This window comes from Cryptomeria japonica, chromosome 7, assembly GCF_030272615.1.
Source record: "Cryptomeria japonica chromosome 7, Sugi_1.0, whole genome shotgun sequence".
Taxonomy (NCBI): Eukaryota; Viridiplantae; Streptophyta; class Pinopsida; order Cupressales; family Cupressaceae; genus Cryptomeria; species Cryptomeria japonica.
The window spans coordinates 704,553,315-704,575,673 of NC_081411.1; positions in this window are offsets into that span (position 1 = coordinate 704,553,315).

Below are 22,359 nucleotides of genomic sequence, written 5' to 3' on the forward strand. Positions count from 1 at the left end.
TTGAAGATGAACTCATAGAACACATTATGGATGTCAAACATACACATACAGACTATGAAGAGGGATTTAACATAAATCTTGATAAAACAACCTATGATACAAACAAATCTTGTACGTCAAATGATATAGTCTCTACAATCACCATAACTCCCAGAGATAGAGACTATGTAGTAGTTACTCATAGATCCAAGGTAACTTTACAAGGGATACCACCAAATCAACCACCAGAAGTAGGGACTTACAATGTTGCTGAGAAACTTAACAAAACTCTGGCACATATATGATTATTTGAACTATCGTGTATTTCACCCACTCATAGAGTGATACTGGACAAAGCACTTCAAGATTCGGTAGTAGACAAAGATATAGATGAAAATGCCTTCCAGTCTATGGTGGGAAATCTGACACAAGGCACACGTATTGCATTCACAAAACAAGATATTGCTAGTGATAGACTGCTTCATAATGACCCACTACATCTGGAAGCTTACATTCATAAGAGAAGAATCAGAAGAGTACTGATAGATGGGGGAGCTGGTCTCAACATTTGTACTTTAAAGCTGGTCAAAGCACTAGGATATTCTGAACTTCACATTGATTCTTCTAAGAGGATAAATATCAAGGCTTACGATGATGAAGAACATCCATCAAAATTCATTGTAACATTACCTGTACAAGTAGGACCCATAACGACAGAGGTCACTTTTCAAGTCTTGGATAGAGAACTAGGATATAACATGTTATTGGGCCGCCCATGGATCCACACCATGCAAGAAGTACCATCCACATTTCATCAGTGTGTCAAATTCCCATACAATGGTATTAAAATCACCATAAAGGGTGATCCAAATCCATTCCAATATTGCAATTACCTGAAAGATAGTGTGGATAATCAGGTACCTATCAATCAGGTAGCACCTCTCACTACACAACTGGAAACATTAAAGATCGCAAAAACAAAAAAGGATATGCCTACAACACCCTCCTTACAAATAAAAGATATGGGTTGTGGAGAGTACTCTATTGCAAATACTTTAAGTGGGAAACAATTGTCTCTTTCTCCTAAGTCCTTTGGGAAACCTAATAGTACAGTGCAAAAATAGGACAAAGGAAAAGAAATTGTCAGATACACAGACTCATGCTCTTTCATTAGATGGGGTGACTTACAAGAAGAATCCCTGAATGAAGATGTTAACCATTGGATATATAGAGAAGAAGATCATATGACAATACCCAAAATACACAAAGATCAATATGGAAATGGATTCAAATACTCCAAAGACATGGATATGATGGTACCACATGCCTTGGGTTGTAGAAACAAGGTAGACTAGAACTTGTTGTTCCTAATGATAATCCAGGGAATCAAGGATTGGGATATAAGCATGTACAACATATAACAGATGCAAGACAATGTACCCTTGATACATTAAATCAACCAAGGAAACCATTAGACTACATACCACAAAGGGATTTGTCCACATAGGAACTTCCATCTTCATCACAAACAAGTAACGGAGAAGACATGAGACAACTATTGCAAGAACCTACCATTGAGTTACAAAATGATATAGTTGTTGACACAACAGTATAGGCTAATGTGGCAATAGATGCAGGTTTACCAACACCACCTGAATCCCATCCATGGTTATTGTCACTACTTCTACCTTGAGAAACAACTCAGGCTCAATGTAATGAAACAAATGAAGAAAGATTGCAAAGGTTTATACAAGGATTAAGAAGGGTAACTAATGTCCAAAGAGGATCAGCCAATCTACAATAGAATCAAAGATAGGAACAAGAATAAATAAGTGATGACAGCTCATATGATGAAACATATATTGAAAGTGAGGTAGACTCTCAGACTACAAATTCTTATCAGTCCATGATTCTAGCCCACCAGAAAGTATAATATCAAGGTATCAAATAAAGCTTATATAGGATGAAGATACACAAAGTCAGTCAAACAATCAAGTCTCCATGTTATCAAAGTCTACTAAAGAAGGGAGTAATAATTTACCCCTAGTGCATTCACACTTGATTGATTGGGGGCAAGAAGGAAAACCAACGCTTGATTGGTTTGAAAATGATGAAGCAATTTCAAAATTTCTAGGAGTCAGAGAGGGATTTCCACAAGGTGATCGTAAAACAGGGTTTATTATAGACCTGAATAGAATGACATAATTTGGAGAAGAAAATATTTCTGCAACAGAAGATAAGGATCAAAATACCCATAATGGCAAGAGTGACTTTGGTAATCTTCCTATCAAAAGAGAAAGTTCAACATTACTTACAGAGGAAACAAAAGAAGTAAACAGAGTAGAAGGGGAGGGGAGGTTGTACATAACATCCATTTGGCAAAATCACTAAGCAAAGAAGAAAAAAATAGATTCATTCATTTTTTCAAGAAACACCTATCAACTTTGCTTGGTCCTATTCAGACATGCCAGGCTTAGACTTTGAATTAGTGTTGCATCACTTACCTTTGATATCGAGAGTTAAACCTTACAAGCAAAAATTGAGAAAAATGCATCCAAGTATCGCATTACTGGTTAAAATAGAACTACAAAAGTTGTTGGATGTAGATTTTATTAGACCTATTGACTATGTGGAATGGATATCCAACTTGGTACCTGTGACTAAGCCCATAGGAGACATAAGAATCTATACTAATTTTCAGGATATAAATAAAGCTTTTCCTAAGGATGACTTCCTGCTACCTAATATTGACATGATAGTTGACATAACAGTTGGAAATGAGATGCTATCCTTAATGGATGGTTTTTTAGGATACAACCAAATTAAAATTGCACTAGAAGATCAACATAAAATGACCTTTACATGCCTATGGGGAACATACTGCTGGAATGTGATGCCATTTGGTCTCAAAAATGTCGGAGCAACATACCAAAGAGCCATCGCAACATTGTTTCATGACATAATACATAACATAATGGAAGATTATGTGGATGACATATTGGCTAAATCAAAAACAAGAGAGAGTTACCTTGCAATTCTTACACAGATATTTGATCGGTTGGAACAATATAATATCAGATTAAACCCAAAGAAGTGTGTATTTGGTGTAACAACAAGTAAACTGTTAGGGTTTATAGTGTCAAACAGAGGAATTGAAATAGACCCTGCCAAAGTCAAGGCAATCATTGATATGCAACCTCCATCAACACTTAAACAACTCAGAGGGTTACAAGGAAGACTGCAATCTATAAGGAGATTCATAACATAGTTGGTAGATAAGTGTCACCCATTCCAGCATTTACTCAGGAAAGGAGTTACTTTTAAATGGACAGAACAATGATAGGAAGCTTTCCAAGCTCTGAAAGATTATATTTTTAACACACTAGTGTTAATGTCTCCTACTCCAGGAAAACCTATATTGTTATACACATCAACAACAAATTCAGCTCTAGGAGCTCTATTGGCACAACATGACAAAAATGGAAAAGAAAGAGCCATTTATTATATAAGTAGGACTCTGATCGGCTATGAGCTTAATTATACCCCTATAGAACGAGCATGCTTAGCAGTAATCTTTGCATCCCAAAAGCTTAGACATTACATGTTGAGTCATAAGGTACAACTCATTGCACGCTTTGACCCACTCAAGTACCTATTGAGCAGAGCAACATTGACCGGGCGATTAGCTAAGTGGGTTATGATCCTGAGCGAGTTTGATATAGAATACATAGATAGAAAAGCCATCAAAGGAAAAATTATAGAAGATTAATTAGCAGAGGCTCCTTTATAGGACAGTCACCCGTTGCTGATAGACTTTCCAGACAAATATGTGTTTACATTAACTGCCTCTGTAATGTGGAAATTATACTTTAATGGGTCATATGCAAGTCACGGATCTAGAGTAGGGATTCTCTTCATTACTCCTCAAGGGGATGTTATACCTAAGTCATTTAGGATCAATTTCCAATGCACGAACAATATAGTTGAATATGAATCTCTCCTCATAGGACTTCATACAACTATACAATGGAGAATACAAGAGTTACAGGTCTATGGTGATTCATAGTTGATTGTAAACTAGGTCAATGATGATTACAACACGAAGGATGACAAACTCATGCCTTATAAGAATTGGTTGAAGATTACAAGGAGCACTTTAGAAAAATTACCTTAGACCAAATCCCAAGGATACAAAACAAGGCAACAGATGCAATGGCAACCATAGGATCTCTTCTGAATATGCCTACTAATGAAACTCAGTTTGAGTTCATCATAGAATAGTTGATGCTACTGGCATATGAGACTCCCCTATCAGAATATGTATGTGCAATTGTGGGTCCAGAATCACCTTTGTACAATGAAATATATATGTATTTACACACCCAATACATGTCACCCGATCTATCTAGAAATCAAAAGAAGACCGTTATTCGTCGGGCATCTAGATACACCATTATAGCTGATACTTTGTATAGAAAAGGTTTCGATGGAATTCTTCTCTGATGTTTGGGTGAGAATGAAGAACACCTTGCTTTAAAAGAAGTCCATGATGGAATTTGTGGGGCTCACCAAAGCCGTCCGCCATTGTCAAAGAAATTGTTGAGAACAGGTTATTACTGGCCAACTATGGAAAATGACGCTTACAAGTATGTATAGAAGTGTAAACAATTCCAAATGCATGGAGACCTCATTCATGCACCAGCACAAGATCTTTAACCCATTACATCACCATGGCCATTTTCACAATGGGCATTAGATCTAGTGGGCAAAATCAACCCTACTTCTTCCAATGGGCACAAGTTTATCTTGACAGCCATTGAGGACTTTACCAAATGGGTTGAGGCAATTCCTCTAACATACACTACTTGAAAGTAGATATCAAAATTCATGCTCAACTACATTATATGTAGATACAGAGTTCCAATGTGCTTTGTTACAGATAATGGACGTCCATTTAAAAACCAGGAAGTGAAAGAGTTGTGTGACAAATTTCACATACAACAAAGATTTGCCACACCATATTATCCACAAAGTAATGGACAAGATGAGGCTACAAATAAAACAATATTGAAAATTCTTAAGAAAGTAGTCACTGACACAGGACGGGACTAACATCTCCAGTTAAATCCCGCTCTTTGGGCTTACAGAATAGGAGTACGCACACCTACAGGAGCAACACCATATTCCTTGGTGGGATAGAAGCGATACTCCCCATTGAAATAGAAATACTGTCTCTATTATCTCCTTACAAAACATCATATCAGAGGAAGACTATAGGGTAGCAAGGTCACAAGAACTCAAAACCCTTGATGAAAAAAGACAAACAATGTTCAACCATTTACAAGGATATCAAAATAGACTGAGATGAAGTTATAATAAAAGGGTTTGCCCACGAACTTTTCAAGTAGGAAGTCTAGTACATAAAGAGAACCAAAGGAACCTAGCGGAATGAGAAAGGCTGAGGAAATTCAAACCTAACTAGCTAGGTCCTTTCATTATAACAAGGGTCATAGGCGATGTAGCATATAATTTGGCTATGATGGAGGAAGATCCACTGTCTGACCCTATGAACAACATGCACCTTCAGTGATATTATACCTAAAGGCTGTGTAGTTTAGGTTTTACTTTCCGCATTGCATATCATATCATTTAAAAACATCTGCATTACATATAATTTCTTTTTTAAATGCATCACATTCTCAAAAATTTTGACAATTACATATAGCAGCATCAATAAAACAAGGCAATTGTTCAAGTTTATCATCTGTTTGCATTCAAGGGAAGCAAAGGTCATTTCCTTTCTTAGATATTCAGACATGAAGTCTTTGAGCTCCTAAGGTCATTCATTTTTAACATTACCCTATGACGACGCTTTACTTATGGTTGGGTAGTGATTTCACTATTTGAGACTTGTTAACCCAAAATCTATCAATTGCTATATCTCAAACACAATAGATCTCTAATTCATTCTAGACACCTAGTTGATCATATGACTAGTGAAAAATAAAAAATTCTACTTCAGAGCCACTGTAATTGTCACACCTAAGTAGGTTTCATTACTTACAAGTCAAGGCAAGAAAATAAAAAGAAAAAAGAGCTATGCCAAATATTCATCTCAAGGAAAAAGAGCAATGATATATAACTGAAATATCATGTCTACAAGTGCGATAAAAAATATTGACTATGGGAACATGCAAGTAACTCCATCAGGGCTATGAATGCCTACTGGCAATGGAGCAATATTTGAGCAATTATAGTCTATAACCTCGTCGAAGCTCTCAAGGCTTGCTGGTAGCGAGGCTCTATTCGGGATGCTTTTGAGGTTAGGATAATCCATGTAGCTAGTCATATAGGATGCTAAGGATCTTTAGTGAACACAAGAGCAGGAATTAACTCATCTGCACACACATAGGAAAAAGAAGATCAAAGTTTCAAGAACCATTGGGGATGTTTTCCGCATCTCCATTTTTAAATCCTAGTCACTAAGTGTGTTGAGTTGAATGTTCCAAAGGGCCTTAGGAATCGATTGACTGCTTATCTATGAAATGATTTGCACCTCCAATTCAATTGGTGTATTACAAATGCAAAAACAAACACAATCAACCTTGTTCGAATAGGAAATGCATCTTCATCATGCATATTGCATTCACATAGGTCATGCCAAAAATTAATTTGTCTCCACATGAATTCTGTAGATCATCATGTCATACAAGTCTGCACACTGGGGGCATAACTGAAAAAAAATCCAAAAATCCAAAAAAATCATATAAAGTCTTGAAAAAAAAATTCCCCCAAAAAAATCATATAAAGTCCTGAAAAACTCAAAATCCAAAAAGCAATGAAAAACTCAAAACTTAAAAACAATTGAAAAACTCAAAATTCAAAAACATTAAAAAACTGAAAAAACAATAAAAAAAAATCCATATATAATCCTTCAAAAATAAAAAAACATCTAAAAAAAATGTCTTGAAAAAATCATCCAAAAACATTCAAATATCGATCTACATAATCCAAAAACATCGAAAAGGCTCTTGGAAAAGAACTAAAAATTGAAAATCAATTAGAAAAACTTGCAATAAAATGTCTTGTGAGAAACAAATACCCTAGAAGATATCCAACAAACACTTTGCACGTAGTTAACAAAGGATACGACTATCGAGTCAAACATCTGCAATCAACTGATCAAACTATCTTATCAATTGTATCATATCCATATCAAAGTGATCATTATCTTGTCTTAAACATAAGAGGATACACTCAAAATCAGACAGGTCAATATTAAATGGGGTCCGTAACTTTCTAGGATCAGACATTATCAACCATCACATCAAGCAACTGAGAACGAAGGCACAAGGTCAGTCTTTATCTTTTTATCATTTGGTGACAGATTATGTTCCTATGCTACTCAGGGATTTCCACAAGTGACTAGAGGAGCTATGATGGGCATTATCTTTTTCTTTGTTTTCTATTTGTGGTGTGAACCGATGAAATTCTAGGGAAATTACTCTAGTGGGTGTCTATGATAGGAGATTCCAGCTATTGGATGCCACACATACCTTGACCCCTAGCGTAATTCCCAGAATGGAGGGTTCACTCCTTGTCTGTTATGTGTTTGTTTCTATAGTGAGATATCTTTGCATCTTGGTTACTTATACCCTGATGTGCTAACTTTCATTGTTCAATAATAAGGCTCAGTGATGAATATATATTGACGCAATAAAATATGTGACATGGGTTCGTGATTCCTTCAAATTTCATTCTCATCTCATTTTCTTATTGATAGTTTGTTGATTTCTCATCTTCTGTCATCAATTTCTCTCTCTATCATCAATTTCTCTCTCTATCATCTAACTAACATTTCTTCAAGGTGTATCTAGGTCAAAATTGGTTCAACCATTATCATACAAAAAACATTCATTATACATTCCATATAGATTAATTGCATTCATTATAGATTTCATTGCATTCATTATAGATTTCATTGCATTCATTTAGATTTCATTTGCACCATTAATACATACATGAACTACCATTGCATAGAATCAAATAGAAATGCATCACAAAACTCATAGCATCATATAAGCATACATGGAAAACAAAACATAAATAGATCACTGTCAAAACCCATATATCATATATATATATATATAACTCAAAAATGATAATGTGTGTGAATACAATAAATAAGCCCGAAGGCTCAGATAACATGATCAACCAACACTGCCTCTGTCACCAGGTGGATCCTCTCTAGTAGATCCTACCCCAGGATGTTGAGGTGGTCCCATAATGCCACCACTCCTAGTCCATCGTGAAGTATAAATGCATTGAAGCTAGGCTCTCTCTAACCCTCAGGGATGACTCTCTCATATGCCTATCTATAATAAATAGCCTCTTGTGTAGCAGTGAAATACCTATTTGCCTAGTCACGCACATTTGTACCTACTCTAAAAAGTTGATCAAAGGAATCCATGGTAATCTGACATCTCTGCACTACCTCATCTCTTTCCCTCTAGAGACAATCTCTCTTAGCCTCAAGGGCACCATAATCTGCATGATAGGTCTCTCACTTGATATCTCGTCTAGTGACCTCATCCTCCAAAATCTAGACCCATGCTCTAAGATTCTGCAACTCATCCTCCTCACCAACTTGTCCTCTCCCACCCTCAGCAGCAGGCACATCCTATAGCTCTGGCATATCCTCATCATCATCTCCACCCTCGTTGTTCGATGACTCAGAAGAATCATCGCTATCCCCACTGCTAATAGACTCGGTGTCTCCACCAATGTCTACATCCTCATCTCTCTCATCTCCCTCATCTCCTCCCTCATCATCCTGACCTCCTCTCTCAGCTCCACCCTCTCCTCCTCCTCCAGCTCTCTCACTTGCATATATCCTCAACCACTTTCTAGGATGTTGAATCTATTGTGCTCTAATTGGAACAATAGGATCAGTCAAAGGCACTGACCTATGCCCAACAAACCACACATCATACTCTGTCGTCATCCCTGGATCCACTGCACCTCTACCCCAACCCCAAAGTAATGGCTGCAGAGAATCAAACTCAGTAGAAGAAACATGTGGTTGTATGCAACCACCCCAATCAGATACCTCTCATGATACACGAGAAAAATAAGCAGTAACCACTAGTGTCACCTGAACCTACCCTGGAAGATACATCTCGATAATCCACTGGGTCTCAAAGGTCCTACCAATAAGATATCTTTGTTGTCGGCATAAAGGAAAGTGTACTGCATCATCAGGCCAACTAGGGCAATCCAAGTATGGTCTCCAAATAAAATGCTGCAATATGTCAAACTGATGTCTCTAATACAAGGTATTACCTAAACCACTGTGTTTGATACCTACTGTATACCTAAAAGCATAAGACTCACCAGGTTGCAAATCTACATGAATGACATGCCTAGAAATAGAAATGTGGTCCCATGCCCATGTCTGGAGCAAAGTAACACCACAACTGATAGAACAGTATTCAAGGTACACAATACCATGCATCTGATAGTACAACATGGCAAGTAGACAAGGACCCACGCATACAATCAATAATGAACAATCATATCATGGAGCACTCTGCCCCATCCAACTAGAAACCCATGACCTGATCTATCAAGTATCAGTAAACCACCAACAACACTGCATAATACAATAGTCATGTCATCATAGTCTAATCGAGCCCAAGGGATGTCATAACGACCACTGATCTGCAAGTCCTGTATCTCAGACTCAAATAGTGCACATAGTCCAGCAATGCCATCATCATGGTCATATACAACTCTCTCACCATGAATAGAAATACGCAGTATATGCCATACATCCTCTAATGTCATGGATGCCTCACTAGTCAGAAGATGGGATGAACAAGTCTCTGAGTGCCACCACTCTATAAAAGCTGTAATCATGGCCCTATTGGTCATAACCTCTGGCAAGTGTAAAACATGATATAGACCAAGCTATCGAATATGCTCGATCTCCTCACCAGGTAAGTCTGCACAAAGATCAATTCCACTAGGTCTGCTCTGTCGGTAGTATAACACTCCAATGTTCTCCTGCAATGAGAAAATGTTGAAAATATCAGATATTGGATCCCAAAAAAATAAAAATATGTCAAAACGCATGACAAAAATTACAAATACAACAAATGTGTGATAGTTATGACAAATGCGGAATAATTATGACTCTTGCGTGATGTTTGATGCTAATGCGTAATGATATGAGTCTTGTGTAACAATAAACACTTATGCGTAAATCTATACATGAATGCGGCATGTTTAAAGATAATGCGTAACATTTAAGATGCATGCGTAACAATAAAAGCGTTTGTGACACATTAACAATGAATGCATAAACATCGACAAGCGATTGCGTGACACAGTGCAAAAATTGATCATGGAAATTTTTTTGGAAAATAGCATAAAACAAGTATAAAACAGGCATAAATTAGGAAAAAAATGGAAAAATACCATGTCACCAGTCCTAGGAGGTCTCTGATATGAACGTACTCGGTCAGACAGGTGTAATTGCGCTCTATAACGAACCATGATGATCAAATACTCAGAAAAAAGCACACAAATTGCAAAGAAAACCAAGGAGTTACCAAATTGCAAATGAGCAAATGAAAACCTAAAAATCTCTATTTATAGCTCAAAATTAGGGTTTTTTGACACCTTGACGCCCATGGTCCCCACTAGGTTCAAACACCTGATCTCGAAATCGCACAAAATTTCCGACCACAGTGATATAAAAAACATGGTCTCAATTTTGGAATTTTCTGACCACCTTTTCCGAGGGGGCATATTTACACTATACAACAGTACCAAGGCATACTGAGGTAGAATTTTTTGTTTTCTTTGAAACAAAGTCATTCTGACATTGTCTCAAAGAGGGGCCAATGTAGACACCTAAAAATGTCTCATTGATCATGTACTAATTATTCCTCTAATTGATTAAATAATTCTTTAATTATTTAATTAAGTTAATTAATATTATTCTTCTAATTTCATATTTCCTCATAATCTTACTAATTATTCTATTTCTTATTCTTTCATCATTTAATCATTTTAATCATTTTCTAAATATTAATTAAATTTTTTTTATCTAATTAATTATGATTTTATCCTTTAAATTAAATAATCTTTATTATTTAATTAAATTCAATTTCTAGCATAATTAAATAGTTTCTTTAAATTATTTAATTAACTAATCAATTCTTCTAATTTCATTTAATTTCATATTCTTCTAATTTCTTCCAAATTCAAATACATGTGCATGATTTCAAAAACCAAATTGAAAATCAAAGTCAAGTTCTAAATATATTCAAATACTAAATTGAATTAAATAAATTCAATTATTTGAATTAAAATATCATGCAAAGATTAAATTGAAAATCTAAATCTAAATGCAAGCACATGCTAAATTAATTGATTAAATCATTTATCTCTTCAACTCTATTTCCATCTTTTAGTTAGCTTTTTCTAAATTAAGCTTTCTTTGTCATCCTCTTTATTTCCTCCAATCATTCTTTTTCTTCCTTTAGTCAGCGTTTTCTCAATCAGTTGACTCCTTTGATCTATTCAATCTATTGAATTTCACTCCTATAGTCAGCAGTTCAGCTATCAATTTTCATTTGAGCTCACCTAAGTTCCACCTCTTGATCAATCTGTTCCACTTTTCAATCAGTCTTCTCCATTTTTTTATAAATTGAGCATTCAATCTCCATTTTCAATAATCATGAACTTTGAATATTTGTGTCACTTGTAGGTTACTAACGCAATATCTGAGAGCCATCATACCATAGAGAAGAGAAGAGCAATGGAAGCAATATACATTCTTGGAATATGGAGTTTTTGATTGAATTAATATAATTCCTATTTGTTTGATATGACATTATTTCATTGCCTTGTTTGTTAGATTCTTTGATTAGATAGGGATTCATGATTTCCCTGTGATTCTAATTGATACATTGTTATTAAGATGAATTGTACATGCATACACTAACTTTCTTTCCCAATTCACATTCCTTAAATATCAAATTATGAGGCTTTAAAATCTTAGGTATATCTCTAACTGCCTTTGTTGAACTGATCTTAACAATACAATCAAAATTAACATGACACAACCTCTTATGCCATAACCAACTCTCATCAATATGAGCAATCAAACATGTCTTATTACTAGTGTTCAAGTGGAAGATATTGCCTCTAGTCTGAGTACCGGTTGCAATCTCCAAACCACTTTGTTAATGATTTTGCATTTTCTATCTTTGAACTGAAGTTGGAATCCCTTATCCGCCAATTGACCAACACTTAAAAGATTATGCTTTAAAACTTCTACATAATAGGCATTATCAATATTAACTTGTCATCCAGATAAATATTACCTCTACCTTTGATCATACATGCTTTGTCATCCCTAAATTTGACTTGACCACCATTGTCTTCTTGCAGGGACATAACTTTTCTTTTATCTCCAGTCATATGATGTAAGCATCCACTTTCAATTACCCATTCATCCTTGTTTTCAACTTTTTCTACCAAGGCCTTTTCTTCATTCTTGATAGCCGGTTCTGGTTCATCTTCCTTTAAAGCATAGAACACCCATTCCTTTCCATTGTCGGATCGAATAGTAGAGTCTCCTATCGGTTCATCCTCTGAATCATCACTTACTCCTTCCTCATCTGCTATGTAGAATTGTTTGTTTTTCTTGAATCTATATTTGTTCTGATTAGGCTTAAATGATTTCTTAACTTTATCTTCAAATCTTGCATTCCTTCCAGGACATCTAGATGCAAAATGACCATTCTTATTACATTCAAAACATTTAAAAGGTGATTTTCCTTCATACTTACTTCTCGCCGGTCCTTTAGGTACTCTTCTAGCAAATAAGGCTTCATGTTGCTCAAATTATTCATCCTCTTTCCTCATATCTTCAAATTATTTTGCATATAGGGCTTTCCAATCACTTTTGTCAATAGATGATGATGCATGAAAAGTAGGTTCAGACTTTGCAGCTCCAGAGGGTCCAAATTCTTAAATCTCAAAAGCAGATAATTTCACAATCATAATGTCTCTGTTAATTGAAGTGTTTGCCATTGTTCTCAATTCATTAATTATAGTAGCTTGGTAGGATAACCAGTGAACAAATGAGAGAGGGGGGGGTGCTGAATTAGTTGTTAACAGATTATAACTTTTAATCCACAATACAACCTTAAACAAATCAAGTATCGGTAAAGAACATAAAGATGCTAGTAGGAACAGATACTAGTAAACAATACAACTTAACAATTAACCAGATAATCAATGCAAAGAAACCATACCACATAACACCATGATTTTTACATGGAAAACCTGGAAAGGGAAAAGCCACACTGGGAAGCCTACCCACAGTTAAATGATACTTCTATAGAAAGTATGTGTTATAATGAGGAGCATGCACTTGCAGGAAGGCACACTGCCTAGAGTGCACTGCTCATTACAAAAGAGTCTCACTAACTACAGAGAGGCTACAACCTTCTTAAGATAAATGGACAACAAGAGAGGCATGATTTAATTCCACTTGAAGGGAAGAAGATGCACCTTAATCTAGAGCCTAAAGCTAAATTTACCGTGTTGAAGTCTGGAGACCCTAGAGTTGACATCCTATTTGTTGAAACTAGGTGTGGCACCTATATATGTTCATCAAATCCTCATGATAATTCAGATCAAATTACCCCTAGCCTAAATGATGAGTTATGGACATTGGAGTTTGAGGGAAGTTGTGCCAATGTTGGATCAAGAGCAAGGGTAGCCTTAGTTTCACCAGATGGATACAAGTTTCCCCATGCTTTCAAATTAGAATTTTCTAATACCAATAATACTAGAGAATATGAAGCTTTGCTGCTTGGTTCAGGGTTATCTAAAGAAAAGGGGATTAAACAGTTGAATTTTGTTGGTGACACTAAGTTGGTTGTCAAAGAATCTAGGAATGTTTATACTATGAAGAATAGCCATTTAAAACATTATGGAAATAGGGTTTGGGACTGCATTGAATTCTTTGATGCCTTCTCAATTGAATCTATTCTAAGAAGTCAGATCACAAGAGTGGACTCATTGGCTGTTTCGGCCTCTCTGCTCTTGCCTCATCCTGAATTTGTGGATAAGACCATTCAAGTAGAAGTGATCTACAAACCTAGTGTTCCTGATAATGTCGAGCATTGGTAGGTGTTTAATGATGAAAACAAATAATTGAATTCCTTGAGAATTCTAAAGCTTTTTCTCATTGTTATTTAAAAAGGGTGAATTTGAGAGTAATGAAGTACTGGGAGATGAGGAAAAAGAAGAGAAAATAGTGTAGGTAAAAGGAACTAAGATATTTAAAGAACTGGTCTCCCTCAAAGATCTTTTCAGTCAGCATGATGAATACATGAAGAAAAAGAGCAAGTCTATCCCTACCTCATCTGAGTATGATCAAGTTAATATTGGAACTAAGGAGAATCCTAAGCTTGTCTGTGTTGGTAAGTGTTTCTCTCCTCAAGAAAGAGAGAAATTAATCAATTTATTGCTTTGTTACTGAGATGTCTTTTCCTGGAGTTACATTGACTTGAATAATTTCAGAAATGGTAGCTTTCAACATAAAATTCCTTTGAAAGATGGTGTCACACCTTTCAGGTAGAAACAATGTACTTATAACCAAAAAATCACTGATGCAATCTTTACTGAAATTGAGAAGATGCAAAATGAAGAGATCATCTACCCCATTCATCATTCCACATGGGTGGCTAACATTGTTCGTATTAGGAAAAAGAATGGAGAAATAAGGATATGTGTTGATTTTAGAAATTTGAATCAAGCCTCTTTAAAGCATAATTATCCATTACCTATCATGGACCGTATTTTGCAAATAGTTGTAGTGGGAAGATTCAAATAGTTGTAATCAAGCTTCTACAAGTTGGTATGCTATGATTTGTCCTTTTATAGCCTTTCTATTGATGCATTCGATGTTGAATTCACTGAGTTGATGAATAATGATGAACAACAAATACCCTAACAGGTACTAAGAGGGGGGGTGAATCAGTACATACAAAAACTTCTCAACAACTTATCAAGTTAAAACAATGCTAACTGGTTGTCTTCATTACTGAATTTAACCATGGCAATACCAGTTAAACATAGTAAGACTTCAGACAACTTAAACTAGTAAAATTGAATACTTCAAATATCATTCAACACTTGATAACTACTTCACCAATAGACATATGCAAGTGTTGTATCAATAATACCATAACCATTAGCTCTGCATGCATAGTCACTTAAACAAACAATACTCAATCATCACATGAAAAATGCACAACTCATGACACAGATTTTTCACGTGGAAACCCAAATGGGAAAAACCACGGTGGGGATGAATATGCACAAGCTTGTTTTGAACTCTTTTGAAGCTCTCTCTTTTAGGAGCCTAGTCTGGTTAAAGACTTTACAATAAGGTTCTGTTAGGAACCGATCCTGTTAAAGATCACCTGGTTAAGGGATGACTATATACCATGTTAAAGGTTGAAACCCTGTTAAAGGTTACCTTGCTAGAGGATTTAAAGAACTTAATGAACTTGAGTCACCTAGTTAGAGGTTTTACAATAAGTCTATTGAAGCTACCCGACAAAGGGATTTTCCTTCTGTTGAAATGGTTAGAAGACAATAGGTAAAACCCTGATCTGATAAAAACACTACTTTCTAAGGCAGATCCTTTTTAGTTCCTCTACTCTACAATCACACTCTACAGTTTTCCACTCACTGGTCTGGCAAGTATCTCATCACTCAGATACACACACAACTTTTTCCAACACTTACAATAATAAACATCATTGACCTTATAGATAACTATTAGGTCGGTAGCATAAACCCTAAACCCTAATCAATTTAGGTTTACAATTACAAGTGATCCAATCCTGGTCGTCCAAACACATTACATAGAATGAAACAATCTCAAACAGATCACAATTCATTCTGCATCGTCTATTCTTCACTACACATAGAAATCAGTAACCCATCATGCTTTCTTCTCATACCCCTAAGAAGAATGTTCATTCCCAAGGTAGACATTTAATGCAATCGATCTTCACATGCAAGATCCTCAAGGAAATTCTTCATGTTCACAAAAATGACGTGGCATCTCGATGTCATCCTTATTTCTTAGCTAACTCATCACATAAGATCAACAATTTCATTGCACAAAGTAGATTGCCAAACTAGAAACCCTAGAGCTAAGACTACCAACCGCTAGTCACACTTAGTGAAACCTTGACACCGGTTCACTACATCTCTTCATACCGGTTCTCCAACTTGATCATCAATAACAACTTCTTCCAATCTTCATACCGGTTCACCTGTACTTATTGACATCAATGACAACATATATTATCATCATATTATCATACTGGTTCATCATATGCCAACATTCTCCCCCTTTGGCATTGATGACAATACTTAGTGTAGCATTGTAATTATAAACATCATAGACCAGTGCAACTAAAATATCTTCATCAGATATCTTCTCCCATATCATACATCAGATATATTCTCCCCTATCATACATCAGATATCTTCTCCCCCTTTGACAATAATGCCAAAGTGGAGGCACAAGCTCCCATACTCCACTATGCTACTCCCCCTATGGAGTAGCATCCTTCAACACATCAATCCTGAAAGATTTGTCACTATAATACCTGGCTGATGTGGAGCACACATCTTTAGTTTACTTCATCGAGGGGGAAAACCCCTAATTAACCTCTCAAATAGGTAAATGTAGTCTTTGGTAAGGGCTTAGTGAATATGTTTGCTAGCTACTCCTTACTAGAAACATGTTGTAATATGACCTCTTTGTTTTGAACCTTCTCTCTCAAGAAATGATACTTGAGCTCAATGTGCTTAGTTCTAGCATGCAATACCAGATTCTTCAAAATATTGATTGCACTAGTATTGTCACAAAATATACTCACCGATTCAAATATAGGTACTTTGAAACCATCCAATACATGTTTCATCTAGATTGCTTGAGTGCAATTGATAAATGCTACCACATATTTTTCTTCAGATGTAGACTAAGAAGTACAACTTTGCTTCTTACTCATCCGTGAGACTAGTCTTCCACCAAGAAAGAATGCTCCACTGGTTGTGCTTTTCAGGTCATCCACATTACCTCCCCAATCTGCATCGGTAAATACCATGAGATTAAAATCACCATTGTATGGATACCACAATCCATAATCAACTATCCCTTTCAGGTATCTAAAAATCCTCTTGACTGCTACTAAGTAGGATTCTCTTGGACGTTATTGAAAACAAGCTACTATGCCCAATGCATGAGCAATATCTGGTCTGTTGTGCACCACATAGTGCAGCTTGCCAATCATTGACTAATACTCCTTCTCATTCACTAAAACTGAATCATCTTCCTTAGTCAATTTACATTTGGTCACCATCGGTGTACTAACAGGTTTTCTCTCCTCTAGGCCAAAGGTCTTCAATACCTCTTTGACATACTTGGACTGGGTAATAAAGATACCCTCTTTCATTTGTTGAATATGTAAACCAATGAAGAACTTTATCTCTCCAATCAAAGACATTTCAAACTCTTTCTTCATTTCATCTACAAATGCATGGCTCATTTCATCATCTCCTCCAAAGATTATGTCTTCTACAAATACTTCACAGATCGGAATCTGATCACCTTTAGATTTCAGGTAGATGTTGCTATCCTCACTTGTTCTCTGAAATCCTATCTTCACAAGATGAGAGTGTAAACATTCATACCATGCCCTTGGTGCTTGTTTCAATCCATACAGGGCCTTGTGTAATCTACAAACCATGTTACTATCTTTTGATAAGGCAAACCCATCCGGTTGCTCAATATACACTTCTTCTTCTAGGATTCCATTCAAGAATGCAAAGTTTACATCCATCTAGTATACCTTGAATCCCTTAAATTTTGCAAATGCAAGTAGCATTCGAACACCTTCTAGTCTAGCCATTGGGGCAAATGTTTCTCCATAGTCTTTTCCTTCTTCCTATGCATATCCCTTGCATACAAGTCTTGCCTTGTTCCTTACAACTGCACCTTCTTCATTTAACTTATTCTTGAAGACTCATTTGTTACCTATTACATTCTCATGTTCTGGTCTGGGTACCAAAGACCATGTTGCATTCTTTTGTATCTGGTCTAGCTCCTCTTCCATTGCTTTAATCCAGTCTTCATCGGTAAGTGCTTCTCTAGAAGTCTTAGGCTCAAATTTAGAAATCATGCAAGAGTTTTCTTTCACCTTTCTTCTTGTGAGTATCCATGCATCTTTACCTCCTATGATTTGTTTCGGATCATGATGTAGTTTCACATATCTAGGAATGACTCTAGCTAGTTCTGCTTGCTTTTCCTCTTCTTCTTCACTTCTTCTTCACCTACTGCAACTTCTACCAGTACAGGAATACTAAGGTCTTTACTTGTTTCTTTCTTAATCGGTTCCTAGAAGGCTACACCCAATTCATCTTCCACTTGCTTGCTATAGGTTTCCTCAGGTTTCTCAAGGGATTCATCAACCCTGACATTGATACTCTCAACAATTTGTTGAGTTCTATTGTTGTAGCACTTGAGAGCTTTGCTCTTAGTGGAATATCCCATAAATATTCCTTCATCACATTTAGCATCAAACTTGCTCAAATGCTCACCTCTCTTGATGTAACACTTATTGCCAAATACTTTAAAATAACTCACAGTGGGAGTCTTCCCTGTCCACTACTCATAAGGGGTTTTATCTTTACCTTTCTTGATGAGTACTCGGTTCATAGTATAGACTGCAGTGCTCACTGCTTCTCTCCAAAATGTGTGAGCTACCTTTCCTTGGATCAGCATTGTTCTGGATGCTTCAACTATAGTCCTTTCTGCTATGCCATTCTATTGCGATGTCCTTGCGGCAGACAACTACCTCTTGATACCATTATCTTCACAGTACTTGTTGAATTCATCAGAAGTGAATTCACCTCCTTGATTAGTTCTTAGGAATTTTATCTTTTGACCACTTTCCTTCTCTACTAATTCTCTAAAGGCTTTGAATTTTCCAAATGCCTTAGACTTGTCTTTCAAGAATGTGACCCACATCATTCTTGAGCAATCATCAGTAAGAATCATGAAATACCTATCTCCTTGAATACTTCTAGTTTTCATAGGACCACACAGATCGGTATGCACAAGATCAAGTAAGTTCTCTATAGAAAAAGACTTACCTTTGAAAGTTGAGGAAAACATTTGCCCAAGTTGACATTCTTTGCACAAAGAATTCTTTGGTTTTTTCAACAAAGGCAATCCTCTTACTGCCTTGATCTTACTTGCCTTTACAATATTATAAAATTTCATATGACAAAGTCTCCTATGCCATATCCAACTATCATCAAACTTCGCCATCAGACACCGACTTATCTTGGCATTCAACTGAAACAAGTTACCTCTGGTCTTCTTACTGGTGGCAATAAGTTCACTTTTTTCAATTATACTGCAGACTCCACCTTTGAACTCCAAAACGAGTCCTTTGTCATTTAGCTGAGCAACACTCAAAAGGTTATGTTTAAGACCTTCTACCCAATAGACATCATCCACACTACTTTTTCCATTCAGTGAGATGGATCCTTTTCCTTTCACCAAGCATGGTGCATCGTTGCCAAATTTGACAACACCTTCATCATATTCTTCTAGAGATAGAAACTTTCTCCGATCACCAATCATGTGGTGAGAACAACCACTATAAATAATCCACTCATTAGAGTTGTCAATGTGAGAGACAAGTGCTTTCTTGTCAGACACGTCTTCCTTTACAGCTACAAACACTATGTCCTCATTCTCTTCATCCTCAGATTCTTCATCAGTAACACCTTCATCAACTATAACAAGACAATTTCTTCTATTTCCTCCTTTATACTTTCTAAACCTCTGCAGTTTATCCTTAATTTCATTGTTAGGATAGTTAACAGCTATATGTCCTATCTTATTGTAGGAAAAACATTTTAAAGGAAGCTTATCTCTATATTTTCCAGTGCCATTTGGAAGTCTCTTGGCAAGAAGAGCTTCAAACTCCATCAGAATCTCTTCATCATCCATACCTCTACTTTCCATGGATTCATAACTGGTACTTCTTTTCCTTTTCTGGTTGGTGAAATAGATGCTCTAAAAGCTAACTCAGTCTTCTAAACACTGCCATCATAACTATTTAACTCATATGCAGTCAACTTTGCAATGATAGAGTCTAAGGATACCTTGGTTTTGTCGATAGACCTTAGTTCTTGAATAGCAGTAACTCTAATTGCATAGACCGGTAAAAGTGATCTCAAAACTTTACTGACAATGGTGGAATAATCAATTATCCCACCAATGCTCTTGATATCTCCAACAACAGTCTTGATCCTTACGCCATATTGCTGAATGGTCTCACCTTCAACCATCCTCATGTCTTCAAATTTTCCTCTAAGGCTCTCTTCCTTAGCTTTCTTGACATGCTCTTCACCACCATAAATAGTTTCCAATGTGTCCCATACATCCTTAGGATTTTTCTTATCTTGTACATAAATGAACTCAATATCAGACAAACTGCTAATAAGGGCTTCCATGACTTGCCCATATTATTGAATCTCTCTTTTCTAATTATCGATTAGAGTACTAGTGGGGATTACATAGGCATTCTCAACATTGCTCCAGTGATGAGCATCCAAATGCTTGATATAGATCTGCATTCTATCCTTTCATATTTTGAAGTTATCTATATTGAACTTAGGACCTTCCCTCTTCATCATTAAAGCAAGATCTTTTGCCTCAAGCGGTTAAGCTTATATCACCAAGGACCTGGAGTTTCTCTGATACCAATTGATGAATAATGATGAACAACAAATACCCTAACTAGTAGTGAGAAGGGGGGTGAATGAGTACATACAAAAACTTCTCAACAACTTATCAAGTTAAAAGAATGCTAACCGGTTGTCTTCATTACTGAACTTAATCATGGCAATACCAGTTAAACATAGTAAGACTTCAGACAACTTAAAATAGTAAAACTGAATACTTCAAATATCATTCAACACTTGATAACTACTTCACTAATACACATATGCAATCATTGTATCAGTAATACCATAACCATTAGCTCTGCATGCATAGTCACTTAAACAAAGAATACTCAATCATCAGATGAAAAATGCACAACTCATGACACACAGATTTTTCATGTGGAAACCCAAATGGGAAAAACCATGGTGGGGATGAATACCCACAAGTGTGTTTTGAACTCTTTTAAAGTTCACTCTGTTAGGAGCCTAGTCTAGTTAAAGACTTTACAATAAGGTTCTGTTAAGAGCCGATCTTGTTAAAGATCACCTGGTTAAGGGATGGCTATATACCCTGTTAAAGGTTGAAACCATGTTAAAGGTTATCTTACTAGAGGATTTAAAGAACTCAATGAACTTGAGTCACCTAGTTAGAGGTTTTACAATAAGCCTGTTAAAGCTACCTGACAAAGGGATTTTACTTCTATTTAAATGGTTAGAAGACAACATGTAAAACTTTGATCTGATAAAAACACTACATGCTAAGGTAGATCCTTTTCAGTTCCTCTACTCTGTAATCACACTCTGTAGTTTTCCACTCACTGGTCTGGCAAGAATCTCATCACTCGGATACACACACAACTTTTGCCAACACTTAAAATAACAAACATCATTGAACTTATAGACAATAATTAGGTCGGTAGCATAAACCCTAAACCCTAATCAATTTAGCTTTACAATTACAAGCGTTTCAATCCTGACCATCCAAACACATTACATAGAATGAAACAATCCCAAATAGATCACAAGTCATTCTACATCATTCATTCTTCACCGCACATAGAAATCAGTAACCCATCATGCTTTCTTCTCATACCGCTAAGAAGAATGTTCATTCCTAAGGTAGACATTTAATGCAATCGATCTTCACATGCAAGATCCTCAAGGAAATCCTTCACGTGCACCAAAATGATGTGGCATCTCGATCTTATCCTTATTTCTTAGCTAAATCATCACAAAATATCACCGATTGCATTGCACAAGCTAGATTTCCAAACCGGAAACCCTAGAGCTGAGACTACCAACCGATAGTCACATTTAGTGAAACCCTAACACCGGTTCACTACATCTCTTCATACTAGTTCTCCAACTTGATCATCAATAACATCTTCTTCCAATCTTCATATCAGGTCACCTGTAATTATTGACATCAATGACAACATATATTATCATCATATTATCATACCAGTTCATCATATGCCAACATGAGTATCATGACCCATTTTGTAATTCTTCTGGTTAGTGCTGCTCTAT